This window comes from Alosa pseudoharengus, unplaced genomic scaffold (assembly GCF_046254945.1).
Source record: "Alosa pseudoharengus isolate Yale_2024_CS ecotype anadromous, Long Island Sound unplaced genomic scaffold, YU_APseudo_1.1 YU_APseudo_1.1_scf_19, whole genome shotgun sequence".
NCBI classification, from domain to species: Eukaryota; Metazoa; Chordata; class Actinopteri; order Clupeiformes; family Clupeidae; genus Alosa; species Alosa pseudoharengus.
The window spans coordinates 22,585,751-22,601,156 of NW_027468657.1; the positions used below are offsets into that span (position 1 = coordinate 22,585,751).

Sequence of the window (15,406 nt, forward strand, 5' to 3'; positions counted from 1 at the left end):
GTTTGCTAAGGGTAAGGTGAAGCTAGCAGATGACATTACAGAGAACATATAACAATATTTTAGCCCTTTCAACTTTATCGTGTCAAGTTCAGAGCATTGTTGTATGTTCTATCTGTGCTTAATTAAGCTAAATGAAATGGGAAAATGAATTAAAATGTTCAAAATAAGTGCAGTGTATATATAACACAGGGCACAGTGCCTGATAAGATTCTTAGTAAATGAGATTAAGCTATTTCTGTCATTTTTTTAGAGTGGAAAAACTGGCATATGGCCTTGCTAACTGTTTTTTGGTGAGACTGGGTCGATGAAAATTCAACACACACACACACACACACACACACACACACACACACACACACTTACGTTTCCTGCCACACAAAAATGACATTCTCCAGCTTGAAACTAGCCACAGACTCTTTTTGCTGCCAGAGCGACCTTGGTGTTGGGACAAACTGTGCACAAACACACACACACACACACACACACACACACACACACACACACACACACACACACACACACACACACACACACATACACACACACACACACACACACACACACACACGTCCTTTCCCTCTCCCATTCACAAGGCATAAACAGCCTTCGACCGCCACGGCTAAGCGTCTAACTGCCACAAACACAAAAAAAAAGCTACGGAGCAGAGGACACAGTGTCCACAAAACCCTCAAATACATTCCAGTCTCTCGAGATTTGCACTAGGATATCATTGAAGTTACAGCGTGTTGCTTTTTGTAGCTGTTTAGAGAAGAAAGGTTGCATTTGTTGTCTCCATTGGTTCTTAACGTCACATCATACATTAATGTGCTGTGGTTATGTGTTATTTCAACAAGACCATGATAAAGTTGAAAGGCTTAAAAATGTTTGATTACAAAACAGGGGATAAATAATCTGTTGGTTTTAGAACCTTTTTAATTCAGGGGTATGGAAGCTGCAAATGTATAGCGTGAACTCTTATATATATTTTTTTTTTTTCATTTAATGCATGTCATATACTGTATGTCAAACCAAATCACTGTAGAATTGTCTCATCAATGAAAAAGAAATACTTTTTTTGGAAATGAAATGCATTACACAAATAAAATGATTTATAAAAATATGTCACATTTACAGTGTGTATCTTTGTTCAGTATGCCTAAATAATATTAGCCTGGAAACCAGACTCTCTGACTTCGCAGTACTGTAGGGAAAAGAAATCGACTGGAAGTACGTAGTCAGGCTAAAATAATATTACACAAATCATCAAATGTTTCTCGTCACTCGTAACACCTGGATCTAAGCATTACCATTAGGGTTCAAATTATGGTCTGATCGTTGATGGGGGGTCTTAAAATGATTTACTTGCTTGTGATGAATGTTAAATTGTTATACGTTTTAGGCTAAATGATAACACACAGAACTAAAGTAAAATAAAAGGCCTATAATTTACAGACTATTACTGTGTGTTTTACATACGTATACCGCCCTTTTGCCAGTTCTTGTTTACATACACAAACTCTAGTTTTGTGTGTTAAATGGTTTGATAGTACATGTAGGCCTACAACATTAACAAGTATATGTATGATATTAATGTTATAAACTACCATCATTGGTTTGGAAATGGAAACATGTTTAGGGTTGGGTATCGTTTGAATTTGAACGATTCCGATTCCAATTCCGATTTCTTATTTCGATTCCGGTTCCTAACGATTCTCGATTCCGATTTTTTTAAGAGGCAGGGTCAAAAAAAGTTTAGGATATTTTAAATGAGCAAGCTAACCAACGGTCTTTCTCAGGGTATCTGCACATTTTCCAAGTGCAAATTTAAAGACTTTTAAGACCTTTTCAAGACATCTAAATGAAACTTAAGACTATACCACGGCAAAAAGATATATATGACTTTATGCAATAGTTTTTTTTCCCTACTAATTTTAACCCCCACTCCATTTTGGATGTCTACAGAAGTTACCAAATATATTTTGGCGAAAGAAAAATAATTGTGTGTGAATTACCTTCAAAGCTATAAATGCCCAATTTTAGGGTCTGGGCTGCTTGCTTTTGAAGCTGGCTGTGGTTTTGCTTACTGCTGAGGCTGACTGTTCTTCACCTGTGTCTGTAGTAGCCTAGGCTACTTGCCAAAGACATGTGCACTGGACTGGATTCCCTTCAATATTTTTTTTTAAAGTTAGACTAAGCTATTTACATATTGTAATAAGCCTACTTTATATAATGTACTATGTGCATCTATTGTCCAATATGCAGCACAGCAAATTAAAGTTAATCCACTACTTTACATTTTGCATACCAGTTGTATCTAAACCAACCAAAGCTTGACTGAAACATCGTAAAACCATTGACTTGTTTTAAATTAATTAAGAGACAGGTCCTCCTCGCGTGATCGATCCTGCTGAAAACTGCTGGTTTCATCTTAAGCACGCACGTATTATGAACGCACGTTTTTTTTTTTATGTAGCCAGTCGCCGACATTCAAAAAATATGCGGTTATAGTTCACAACTTTTGCTAAGTAGGCCTAGCCTACTGGGAAACGCTGGCAAGCAAGCTGCTGGCAGATATTACAGGTAGGCTATAACATTTTCTTCCAGGCTAGGCCAGCAACACACGCTGGAAAGATGCAAACATAATCAACTTAACATACAGTATTTCCTCCTGATTGCGACGCACTGCACATAATTTGAGCAGCAGTCTTCGCGTCCATAGTTTGTGAACAACCCGATCACACTCGCCATGCGTATGATTCCGGACGCAAACCTGTGCACGCCAATGCGTACAGTAATGTACGCAATTGTCAATAATTCGCACATGCGCGATAGCCTGAAATAGGCTTCCTCGAGCTTGCAATGGTTTTCACAGGTAGGCTACAGTAGGCTAGCTTAAATCCGTTCATTTGCTCGTGTTTGCTATTGTTTCTGTTTCAAAATGTGTGTTTAAACTGCTACCCTATTTTAGTTGGATAACATGACCTATCACGCACATCTGTAGGATATTTAATATTTATTGGCGATAGTGTTTTGTTTTTTTAATTGGTATAAGCGAGCGTGCCTTTAATAGGCTACGAGCGAGCCTAATTTTAATAATAATAGCCTGGTAAAGCTGTAATATTTTAATTTGAGCCTTGTTAAACATCCGCGATATATTTAGTAGTTTGTTTGAGATTTGTGGACTGTTTGGAAGGTGACTGCTATAAAGTTCTCGGACATACTTTTTTTTAAAAAGTGGCGAAAGTCCAGTTCAAATCGGAGAAATTTTCCATCACGTCCTATATTGATGTCATTAGTTTGCGACATAATTGTTCACTCCTCGGCTGCCGCAGCCCAGATGGATGCATAGGGATGGATGTTGTGGTCAGCCTTGGTAAATTGGTACAAAAGTATGTCTTTTTTCGTGGTCAGTTAAACTCCTGTTCTGCCTTGTTCGCTTCCAAGTTTTGCAAGTATAAGAAAACAAGGATCACGTCAATAGGCCTAGGTTTTAAGACAACAGCTGGCAGCAGTCTGCCTGCCCCGTGTCTTACCATGCCGCCGGTGATGTAAGTAAGCAATGTCCCGTTTAATGTCAATATAACTTACTGTTCACCTTGATAGTTGGCTATTGGGTAATGTTTCCATTTTCTTTTCTAGTGTACTTTGATAAGAAAACGAAACATTTTCAATGATGGAATGGATCATTCTATACACATCGATGTTACATGCACGCAATGAAAAAGCTAATAAGCTAGCGCTGGCAATGGCAATAGGCAAACTTCATCAAAATGGACAGTTCAAAACAAACGTTGAATCTTATCATTCTCTGTTGCAGTACCTTAGAAGAGATGGATATTATAACAATATTGCAGTATTACTACAATATTTTCTTCAAATAAATCAACTGGCCGATACAATACTGCACTGAGGTAGCCATCTAGTCATGAGTTTGTGGTTATAGCTGTTGAGATGCCCAGCTGTTATGGGGAAACAAAAATAACATGGCACCAAAGAATTGTCTTGTTTACAGGGCAATCCATGTATTAGTGAACACATGATGATTTCCTGTGGCCCAGTGGTCAGATAAATAAATGAATGAATTATTGAAAAAAATATTCTTCCCCTTTCAGAAAGAAGCTGTTCTGATGTGTTTTCCTTTCCACCCCAAATCCCTATCCCACATAATTTGACCAGTGGTCCTTGGTATGTCCATCTTGCATTTGCATTGAACACATTCATATTTTTTATTTTCTTTCTCTCAAAATGTATTGCTCGGCATTCTTCGGACATTCGACTCTGGCAGTGATTGTAAGTTGGAAGAGGTTAGCAATGTAAGGAAGGGTATAGTACATATGATTTAATCTGGAGTGTTCAGTAGTATATATTATTTTAACCTGAGTGTCCAGTGTTCAGAAATCAGTCTTAGAATTAATATATAAGACTACTATAGAAATACTATAGCGTCTAGAATATTATAGAGGTATTACAACATCACAGAATTATGTTATGTTCCGCTTGTGTTGTCCTGCTGTGGCTGTCTGTTGTTGTTGTTGTTGTTGTTGTTCTGTGGTGTATGTGTTGTTGTGTGTGCAATTGTTGTGTGTATTTTTGGTGGGCTGATGGTTGTTGTTGACTGTTTTTGAAAAAAGAACACTAACTGTAGGCATAATTGCTCTTGGATGGGGATTTAAAGCAAGGTTCCTATTGATCTCCTTCAGATAATGTGGCCTCTTCATTTTCAACTGGGAAGGACCTGCATGGACTTGAGAATACAGAGCCAATCGGTATGTACAGTATTAGACACACACACACACACACTCACTCACTCACTCACTCACTCACACACACGCACTCTCTCAGAGGAATCAACGCTGTTACACCTATCCTGTAGATGTCAATTAATATGAATTAAGACATGTCACACCTTCCTATTTACTATGGTACATCATATTCAGAAAATACATAGTTTTCATGGCTGCAACTGCTTTGCCTTTGTGTTGGAGCTCAAAACATCAAATGCCCCATTCATTCGCCAATATACAAAATAGAAAAATATTTTTTTTGCAGACACAATGCTTTGCGTTACAGCTAGAGGGATGAAACTTTGCACACTCCATGTGGGTCATGTGCAGAAGGTCTGACTTGAATTTCAGTTCGTAGCTCCATGCTACCACCCAAAACTCCACCTCTGAAGTGGGAGTGGTGAACTTTTTTAAAGTTTTTCCTTCACAGTTTTTTTTGTTAGTGTCTCAGAGATCCCACCTTTGGAGCAGTTGTCAGGGGCCTCAAGGCGGTGCCGTTCGTCTTGGTCCCATCCCTCTAGCACCTAGCGTTACCGCGCCAGAAGAGAGAAACCTTGTACGTTTCGAACAGTTTATCTCCTTCCGGGAATAATCCACCGACTCCAAACTGAGCCTGGCTTGTTTGTGATGTCCCGTTGTTCAACATATTCTGATTTCATACTTATCAGACCAACAAAAGTGAGTTTTTTTGGCTAAAAATGTAAAAATGGCTAAACGTTAGCAATTCCACTGCTTTGTTATTTTGCATAGCAACCACCATATGTACCCTAGCAACACCGAAGCAACCACCTTAATTACCCTAGCAACACCCTAGCAACCATCTTAATTACCATAGGAACCGCTTGAATAATGTCAAGCTAGCAACCACTATAGCAACCAAGATGCTTACCCTAACAACCACCATAGCAACCATGTTATTTTGCATAGCAACCACCATATCTACCCTAGCAACACCATAGCAACCATTCAAATTACCCTAGCAACAACCTAGCAACCACCATAATATGACCATAGTAACCACCATAGCAATGCCATTACTGACCTGACCAACATATGTGTGTTTTTTGGCTAAAAATTGAAAAATGGCTTAATGTTAAATAGTCAAAAAATATTTTTTTGCAGACACAATGCTTTGCGTTACAGCTAGAGGGATGAAACTTTGCACACTCCATGCGGGTCATGTGCAGAAGGTCTGACTTGAATTTCAGCCTCGTAGCTCCATGCTACCACCCAAAACACCTCTGAAATGGGAGTGGTCAACTTTTTTTATGTTTTTCCTTCACAGTTTTTTTTGTGGGTGTCTCAGAGATCCCACCTTTGGAGCAGTTGTCAGGGGCCTCAAGGCTGTGCCGTGCCTCTTGGTCCCATCCCTTTAGCACCTAGCGTTACCGTGCCAGAAGAGGTAAACCTTGTACGTTTCGAACCGTTTATCTCCTAACGGGAATAATCCACCGACTCCAAACTGAGCCTGGCTTGTTTGTGATGTCCCCTTGTTCAACATATTCTGATTTCATACTTATCGGACCAACATAAGTGAGTTTTTTTTTGGCTAAAAATGTAAAAATGGCTAAACGTTAGCAATTCCACTTCTTTGTTATTTTGCATAGCAACCACCATATGTACCCTAGCAACACCCAAGCAACCACCTTAATTACCCTAGCAACACCCTAGCAACCATCTTAATTACCCTAGCAACCACTTGAATAATGTCAAGCTAGCAACCACCATAGCAACCAACATGCTTACCCTAACAACCACCATAGCAACCATGTTATTTTGCATAGCAACCACCATATCTACCCTAGCAACACCATAGCAACCATTCAAATTACCCTAGCAACAACCTAGCAACCACCATAATATGACCATAGTAACCACCATAGCAATGCCATTACTGACCTGACCAACATATGTGTGTTTTTTGGCTAAAAATTGAAAAATGGCTTCATGTTAAAGGAACACGCCACCCAAAATCAGTAGTAATATATGTTCTTACCTTAACTTTCACGAGTTGAGTCATACCTCTCCCGCGCCGGTAAGTGCACTCAAACGCTCTGTCGCGCGGCGCGAATGTGTTAGCATGTTGCTATGCTAGCGGGCTCTGCCGTGGCCGTAGAGAGAGGAACATAGCAGTAATCAAACACCTCCACATTATTAATATTATTAACACCTAATTGTAGATCCTATCCACCACAGAGTTTAGAATCCATGCTGGATCGACCCTCAGCCTCTCCCTCTCCTCTGAGCGAGAGAGAGGCACACACACTAGAGATGCGCTGATGGGCTATTATTTCAACCATAACTGCATTGCAAAACTTATCATCCATCAGCACCAAAGTTTGTTGCATTAGATCAGTCTTTCTAGAACAGGCAAGGGCTTTCTAGCCTCACGTCAGCAGCGCTGCATCACCCATATAGGCTAGCCTACATTAAAACAACGGATGGTGGGCGGGTGCGGTTTTGAAAATTGGTCAACAAACTTTGGTGCTGATGGATGATAAGTTTTGCTATGCAGTTATGGTTGAAATAATAGCCCATCAGCGCATCTCTAGTGTGTGTGCCTCTCTCTCGCTCAGAGGGGAGGGAGAGGCTGAGGGTCGATCCAGCATGGATTCTAAACTCTGTGGTGGATAGGATCTACAATTAGGTGTTAATAATATTACCACGCTAGGTCGAAGTACTCCCAAGTGCTATTGCGCCACACATTGTAGTTCTCCTGTTTATTCGCTTGGAAAATCGCCACGTTTCATGTTGTGTGACGTACACATTTTTATCAACTACTCGTGCAACTGTATTTAAGTAGGGAAAATGTGGAGGTGTTTGATTACTGCTATGTTCCTCTCTCTACGGCCACGGCAGAGCCCGCTAGCATAGCAACATGCTAACACATTCGTGCCGCGCGACAGAGCGTTTGAGTGCACCTACCGGCGCGGGAGAGGTATGACTCAACTCGTGAAAGTTAAGGTAAGAACATATATTACTACTGATTTTGGGTGGCGTGTTCCTTTAAATAGTCAAAAAATATTTTTTTGCAGACACAATGCTTTGCGTTACAGCTAGAGGGATGAAACTTTGCACACTCCATGCGGGTCATGTGCAGAAGGTCTGACTTGAATTTCAGCCTCGTAGCTCCATGCTACCACCCAAAACTCCACCTCTGAAATGGGAGTGGTCAACTTTTTTTATGTTTTTCCTTCACAGTTTTTTTTGTGGGTGTCTCAGAGATCCCACCTTTGGAGCAGTTGTCAGGGGCCTCAAGGCTGTGCCGTGCCTCTTGGTCCCATCCCTCTACCACCTAGCGTTACCGTGCCAGAAGAGGTAAATCGTGTACGTTTCGAACCGTTTATCTCCTTCCGGGAATAATCCACCGACTCCAAACTGAGCCTGGCTTGTTTGTGATGTCCCGTTGTTCAACATATTCTGATTTCATACTTATCGGATCAACATAAGTGAGTTTTTTGGCTAAAAATGTAAAAATGGCTAAACGTTAGCAATTCCACTGCTTTGTTATTTGGTATTGCAACCACCATATGTACCCTAGCAACACCCAAGCAACCACCTTAATTACCCTAGCAACATCCTAGCAACCATCTTAATTACCCTAGCAACCACTTGAATAATGTCAAGCTAGCAACCACCATAGCAACCAACATGCCTACCCTAACAACCACCATAGCAACCATGTTATTTTGCATAGCAACCACCATATCTACCCTAGCAACACCACCAGCATATATTTTCTAACAGTTTTACCTTTACATCCTGCAGAAGTTCAAGAGGGATCTCTCGTATGCAGTGCTGCTCCTTTGCCTCATCAAGGTGAGACATGTCTAACCTACAGTATATTCCACCCTTATGTTTGCTTAATCTCATTCTGGCATATGGTTTTATTAAGCACTAAAAACTACCTGCACTCGTCACGTCACTCTGAACAGTGATCTCATCCTGGCATATGGTTTTATTAATCACACAGAAGGGAGGAATATAACTTATTATAGCTTAAATCACATCTCCACACTACAGGCGTTCAAAAAATATATAATTTAGGCTATCTACGGTAGGTACGGTTATGGTAGGTATGGTTATGGATATGGTTTGCATGGCTGAAACTGCTTTGCCTTTGAGTTGGAGCTCAAAACGTATCATATGTGTACCTCGTTCGCCAATATGCAAAATAGAGCCATGTATAGATTTATGTCCTCCAAAGTTTGCAGGAAAGTGGGACATGTCCTATTGTATGTTAAATCACACCTACAACTGATCGATCGTATGATATGCAAAAGTCTGCAGGAAAGTAGGTCAGGCTTTCAGAATATATACAGTGGGACATGTCTCAATTCATGTTAAATGTTAAATCATTTTCTTCATAATTAAAGGTTTGAAGGGACAGAGGACGGTGGTGCAAAAGAGAAGGAGGGCCAGCCGGGCCTCGTGGAGTTCAATCAGTGGCAGGGTATTTTTTAGCCTGACAGTGTAGCTGTAATGTTAAAGTTGGTGACTTTGGAGAGCTAGACGGTAAAGATGTGCACCCGCTAATATTGGGTACAGTGAAGAAAGAAAGGGAGGGAGGCTGCTTTTAAAAGAGAGGTAAAGTATAATTTTTTTACGGGTGCGAAATCACGATAAATGACCGGCAAAACCCTACTGCTGAACAAACTAGCCATGAAGATGAACAATTTTTCAGCATGTTCTAGTTGGAATATAGTAGGCTAGAAGCTAATGTAATAGTGTTATTTGATGCGATATCCCGTGATATTTTAGAGGAGGCTGCGCTTCCCCTTTAGTCTTAGAGCAATCGCCTCTAGATTAGATCTATCGAAGATGACATTCAATGGAAGAACAATTATTTTAGTATGGTCACAATCTGGCCCTGAGTTTTGATACAAATTATATTGACATGGCAACACAAACCTAATTGATAATGGATTTTAAGGGGGGGGGGGGGGGTTAACCCTAGATTACGGTTCATTTAGGGCCAAAGTATCTTGAGGCCTTTTGGACCAATGACAGGAAGGCTGAGCTGCTGAACATATATACTCTATATATACACTAATAGGGGTGTGTCAAGTGGTATGTATAAATGAAAGTGGTGTTAAGGTTTGTTTTTGTGTCAATCCTTTCTTGAAGTTCAGAAAAGGAACCTTAACATTTGTTTTTAATGACACTGAGCGTACTGTCTTACAGATGCTTTGGGGGGTGAGAGGCCGTACGTTGACCCTGATATCAGTGGCACACATTGCCGGATGGCAATTGGCCGTCTGATAAAAGAACATGGTATGACTGGCATTCTATGTTTTCAATTTCCTTATTTAAAGATCAAAATGATGCAGACTACTGAATCTGATTACACTTTAACACCCTTCTATCTCAGCACTGAGTCAGGGTTTGTCTCGGCCAGAATATCTGCCACAACACAGGCCGCCTTGGTGGCCTGAGGAGTTGCCCTTTGCCTCAGCCAGTGACGGTACGTTAATATTGAATAACCAGCTATTACTGTTTCGACTGCATGCACACAGCTGTTGCAACATGATTTGACTTTAACTTTGTTTCTCACTATGGTCATTTTGATACACTTTGATGCATTTTTTAAAGGAAAAGGTGAAGGGCGTAAAGCTTTCACTGCTGAAAAGCTGAGGCAGGTGGTACACTCATACAATATATTGTATTACAATCTCCAGGTATATATACAATTGTATGAACCTGTCTAAAACCTTTTGCATACCAGTGTGTTTTACAGACTAAAACAGATTTGTACATACATATCTAACAATAATGCGCTTTTCCTTTAATCTGTTGAGCTGCAGCAATCTGTTGAGGCACCACCATCACCCCCATCACCAGCACCAGCAACGACCCCCCACCCACCCCCATGATGCAAGGGCGCTGGGCACCAGCAGCAGCATCACCACTTCCAGCCTTTAATGCAGATTTCAATCTCCAGGTATATATGTACAATTGTATCAAGCTGTCTAAATTGCTGTAGTTTTGCTTCATTCCTTAAAAACACAGAAAATACTTAAAAAGAGAAGGATGAATGATTTCAAGTGCAACCATTGTGTTTAAAGACATTTGTACATACATATCTAACAACGATGCGCTTTTCCCTTAGTCAGAGAATGTGCAGCAGTTTGTTGAGGCACCACCAGCAACAGTAGCAGTACCAGCTGCAGCTGCAGCTGTGTCAGTGGCAGGAGCAGCACCAACAGCAGCACAAACACCATCAGCACCACAAACACCCAATGCAATAACAATAAAGGCATTCATTCATTTACTCATTAGTCATTTTAGTTTGTATTACTACAGTCATTATTATTGTTGTAATCTCACATGTACTATGGCTACCATAATTAAAATTAGATAGATACATAGATAATGTGTCTTAATAGGCCTACAGTGAAAATACATTATATGTAGCCAACTGTTCCAGCAATTCAATTCAATTTCAATTCAAAAAACTTTATTTATCCCCGAGGGGCAATTTTTCTATGCAGTCATAGTGACATATAAGACATAACACAACATATAAGACATAACACAACATATAAGACAGGACAGACAAAGAAAGAATAGGACAGACAGGAGTGTAGGGGGGGGGGGGGGGTAGTCCCAGGAGATGGAATTGGAGGGGGCTTGGATTCAAGTTCAAAAGGCGAATAGCCTCAAAAGTAAAGGTGGCCTTCCTCCTGTTAGTCCTAGCCAGAGGACAGCGCAGACGCCTGCCAGAGGGCAGCCATTCAAAAACCCTGTGTAGGACATGGGTAGAGTCTTCTAGGATGCAGTAGGCTTTCCTTAATGTTGCCTTGTCGTGCAGTGATGTCAGAGACTGAAGAGGGTGGCCAATGATTTTAGAACATGTGTTCACAATGCTCTGGAGGTGTTTCTTATTTTTGACTGAGAGGGAGTGAAACCAGCACATGGATGAAAAGGTCAGTATACTTTCAATAAAGAAGTGTAAAAAATGCTAAGAATCTTCCTGTTCACTCCAAAGGAGTAAAGCTTCCTCAAGAAATACTGCCTCTGTTGACATTTTTTCATACTCACCTCTGTATTAGAGTCAAAACGCAGTTTGTCATCAATGATAGTGCCCAGATATTTGTATTCATGTACAACTTCCACTGGTTCCCCATGGATTGTAGTTGCAGTCCTGCTCCCTCCACGCATAGTGAAGTCAATAAACATCTCCTTGGTCTTTGTAACATTTAGCTCCAAAAATGAGCTATCACACCATTCCACAAACTCACTGAGGACAGGCCCGTGATCTTGGACAGAACCATGTAGCAGGGAAAGGAGAACAGTATCGTCAGCAAACTTCACTAGGTGACGATCAGCATGGCGGCTTCTACAGTCATCTGTGTACAAGATGAAAAGTAGTGGTGAGAGGACACAACCTTGGGGTGAGCCAGTGGACGTGTATCTGATGTCAGAGAACCTCTTGTTGACCAGCACCGTCTGTGTTCTTTGGGTCAGAAAGTCTGTAATCCACAGAATTAGCTGATGATCCAGGTTGAAATAGTCCATACGTTTTTTAGCCAGCATGTGAGGTTGAATGGTGTTAAAGGCAGATGAGAAATCTGCAAATAGGAGCCGGGCAAAAGAATTTGGGCTTTACATGTTCATGGCATTCAAGCAAGGAGGAAGATGCATGGGGTATGGATATTGGACATGCATATCCACTCCTAGGCTTATTCTCCTATACTCCCCCTGTAGCCTAGTAGCCAGCATTACATTTTACATTTAAATCTCTCACTTTGGCCTATGGGACACTGACTGGATCTGCTCCTTGTTATTTCAATTCAATGATCAAGATGTACTTCCCCAACCGCCATGCTGTCTTCTGATTACCATTTGTTCTGTCGACTAGGCCTACTCTCATGAACGCTAAATTCAAGACTTCCTCAGTGGTTCCATGTGGGTGCAATACGTTGCACACTGCTCTCTGTTCCTGTGATAGTTTACAGTGTTTTTAAAAGGCGTCTAAAGGCACATTTGTTCAACATGCACTTAGTCCATTAAGCAGTAAAGCCCTATAACTTGTTATTTATCATTGATTGAATGGGCATTTGTTTATTAGCCTATTGCCTAGCCTATTGCTATTGTCCTAATTACAGTCTGACCAACATCTTCATTTGTTACCTGTTCAATTTAAGTGTTATATTGTTATCTATTTATGTTGCTTTGAACAGCAAAGATTAGGATAACGAGCCTCCTTATTCTTCAGCCAAGCAGGTAGGCCTACGGGGCGTTGCCTAGCAACAAGGGTCAGAAGTACACGTTTTTCGATATTTTGTGGAATTATACTTATTTTCATTGAATGCCAATGTCGTGAGTCATGTACCAACTTGCTTTAACTATTTCTATACATATTATACCCAGCAAAAGTCGTCTGTGCCAGTGTTTTGCATCCTAACAATATTTTGTTTATGTTTTAATACAAAACCGTTTTAATGAACTACAAATTCGGCGCCATTGTTATAAAGCAGTGTTGAAATGAACGCTACACGTCATGGGGCACGTAGTCTAATTACAGAAATAGCTATAATTTCAAAATTACAAAAATATTTTTATACATAACATGAGAAACATGCTTGAATTATTAAGATGTATCACCTGCTTGACTATAAAGTCAAAAGCTTGCAACATTTGTAATATGTTAAAATAAATGTAATTTTCCCATTTTTGCACATGAGATACACAAATGACAGAAACATTATTTATAATACATATCTTAAGTAATAAGCATACCAAATTTCAGACAAATCTGACCAGTGGTTCCACAATTCTGGCAACTCACAATATTACATTTTTACACCTTTGAGGGGCGCTACTGAGGTAACCGGGGTACCTGGGGCATTAAAAATTCTTGGAGATGCTTCCCTGCATCCGGATGAACAACATATGCTATTTTATTTCACCCTCTGAATATTTTTATTTTTCCTCAACTGGGCAAAATATGACCATGCATAGCCTACATTTGGATGAGCATGACATGATGAGAACGTAAAGCAATAGTTTCAACTTTGGCAAAAAACATTTCACATGGGCTTAAAGGCAGAGGAAGCTTTTGAGGGTTTGGGATGGCATCATCAACCCAACTTGGTGTGCATCCAAAACTGTCAGAAAATGCAGCTGAATGGCTGTGTGGATGGTACCTTGCAGGGCTGCCGCGTAGGTCAAAACTGACCAGCAGGGTGATGTCATGCAAATCATGTTTATTTCATATCAAAACACTTGCATATATCAGATAAAAGCACAATATAGATGTTATAGGTGCTTGGTTTGATCCATGAACTTTTGTGCATCCAAAACTGTCAGAAAATGCAGCCGAATGGCTGTGTGGATGGTACTTTGCAGGGCTGTCGCGTAGGTCAAAACTGACCAGCAGGGTGATGTCATGCAAATCATGTTTATTTCATATCAAAACACTTGCATATATCAGATAAAAGCACAATATAGATGTTATGAGGTGCTTGGTTTGATCCATGAACTTTTGTGCATCCAAAACTGTCAGAAAATGCAGCCGAATGGCTGTGTGGATGGTACTTTGCAGGGCTGTCGCGTAGGTCAAAACTGACCAGCAGGGTGATGTCATGCAAATCATGTTTATTTCATATCAAAACACTTGCATTTATCAGATAAAAGCACAATATAGATGTTATGAGGTGCTTGGTTTGATCCATGAACTTTTGTGCATCCAAAACTGTCAGAAAATGCAGCCGAATGGCTGTGTGGATGGTACTTTGCAGGGCTGTCGCGTAGGTCAAAACTGACCAGCAGGGTGATGTCATGCAAATCATGTTTATTTCATATCAAAACACTTGCATTTATCAGAATAAAGCACAATATAGATGTTATGAGGTGCTTGGTTTGATCCATGAACTTTTGTGCATCCAAAACTGTCAGAAAATGCAGCCGAATGGCTGTGTGGATGGTACTTTGCAGGGCTGTCGCGTAGGTCAAAACTGACCAGCAGGGTGATGTCATGCAAATCATGTTTATTTCATATCAAAACACTTGCATTTATCAGATAAAAGTACAATATAGATGTTATGAGGTGCTTGGTTTGATCCATGAACTTTTGTGCATCCAAAACTGTCAGAAAATGCAGCCGAATGGCTGTGTGGATGGTACTTTGCAGGGCTGTCGCGTAGGTCAAAACTGACCAGCAGGGTGATGTCATGCAAATCATGTTTATTTCATATCAAAACACTTGCATATATCAGATAAAAGCACAATATAGATGTTATTAGGTGCTTGGTTTGATCCATGAACTTTTGTGCATCCAAAACTGTCAGAAAATGCAGCCGAATGGCTGTGTGGATGGTACTTTGCAGGGCTGTCGCGTAGGTCAAAACTGACCAGCAGGGTGATGTCATGCAAATCATGTTTATTTCATATCAAAACACTTGCATATATCAGATAAAAGCACAATATAGATGTTATTAGGTGCTTGGTTTGATCCATGAACTTTTGTGCATCCAAAACTGTCAGAAAATGCAGCCGAATGGCTGTGTGGATGGTACTTTGCAGGGCTGTCGCGTAGGTCAAAACTGACCAGCAGGGTGATGTCATGCAAATCATGTTTATTTCATATCAAAACACTTGCATATATCAGATAAAAGCAC

General features: G+C 40.4%; 1 long non-coding RNA gene across 9 annotated transcripts; it reads left to right on the forward strand.

Moving 5' to 3' along the window:
* The first annotated feature begins 2,733 nt into the window (after nt 1-2,733).
* Nucleotides 2,734-11,055, forward strand: LOC143132471 (uncharacterized). 9 transcript variants are annotated; one of them, XR_012988306.1, is made up of 9 exons: nt 2,734-2,872; nt 4,113-4,185; nt 4,701-4,766; nt 8,553-8,603; nt 9,969-10,058; nt 10,156-10,248; nt 10,377-10,462; nt 10,583-10,725; nt 10,894-11,055. It is a non-coding gene; the product is annotated as an uncharacterized LOC143132471 (long non-coding RNA). The 9 variants fall into 9 exon arrangements; XR_012988303.1 differs by lacking the exon at nt 2,734-2,872 and adding an exon at nt 2,879-3,548; XR_012988304.1 differs by lacking the exon at nt 2,734-2,872 and adding an exon at nt 2,879-3,548 and having other exon boundaries at nt 10,589-10,725.
* Nucleotides 11,056-15,406: the final 4,351 nt, after the last annotated feature.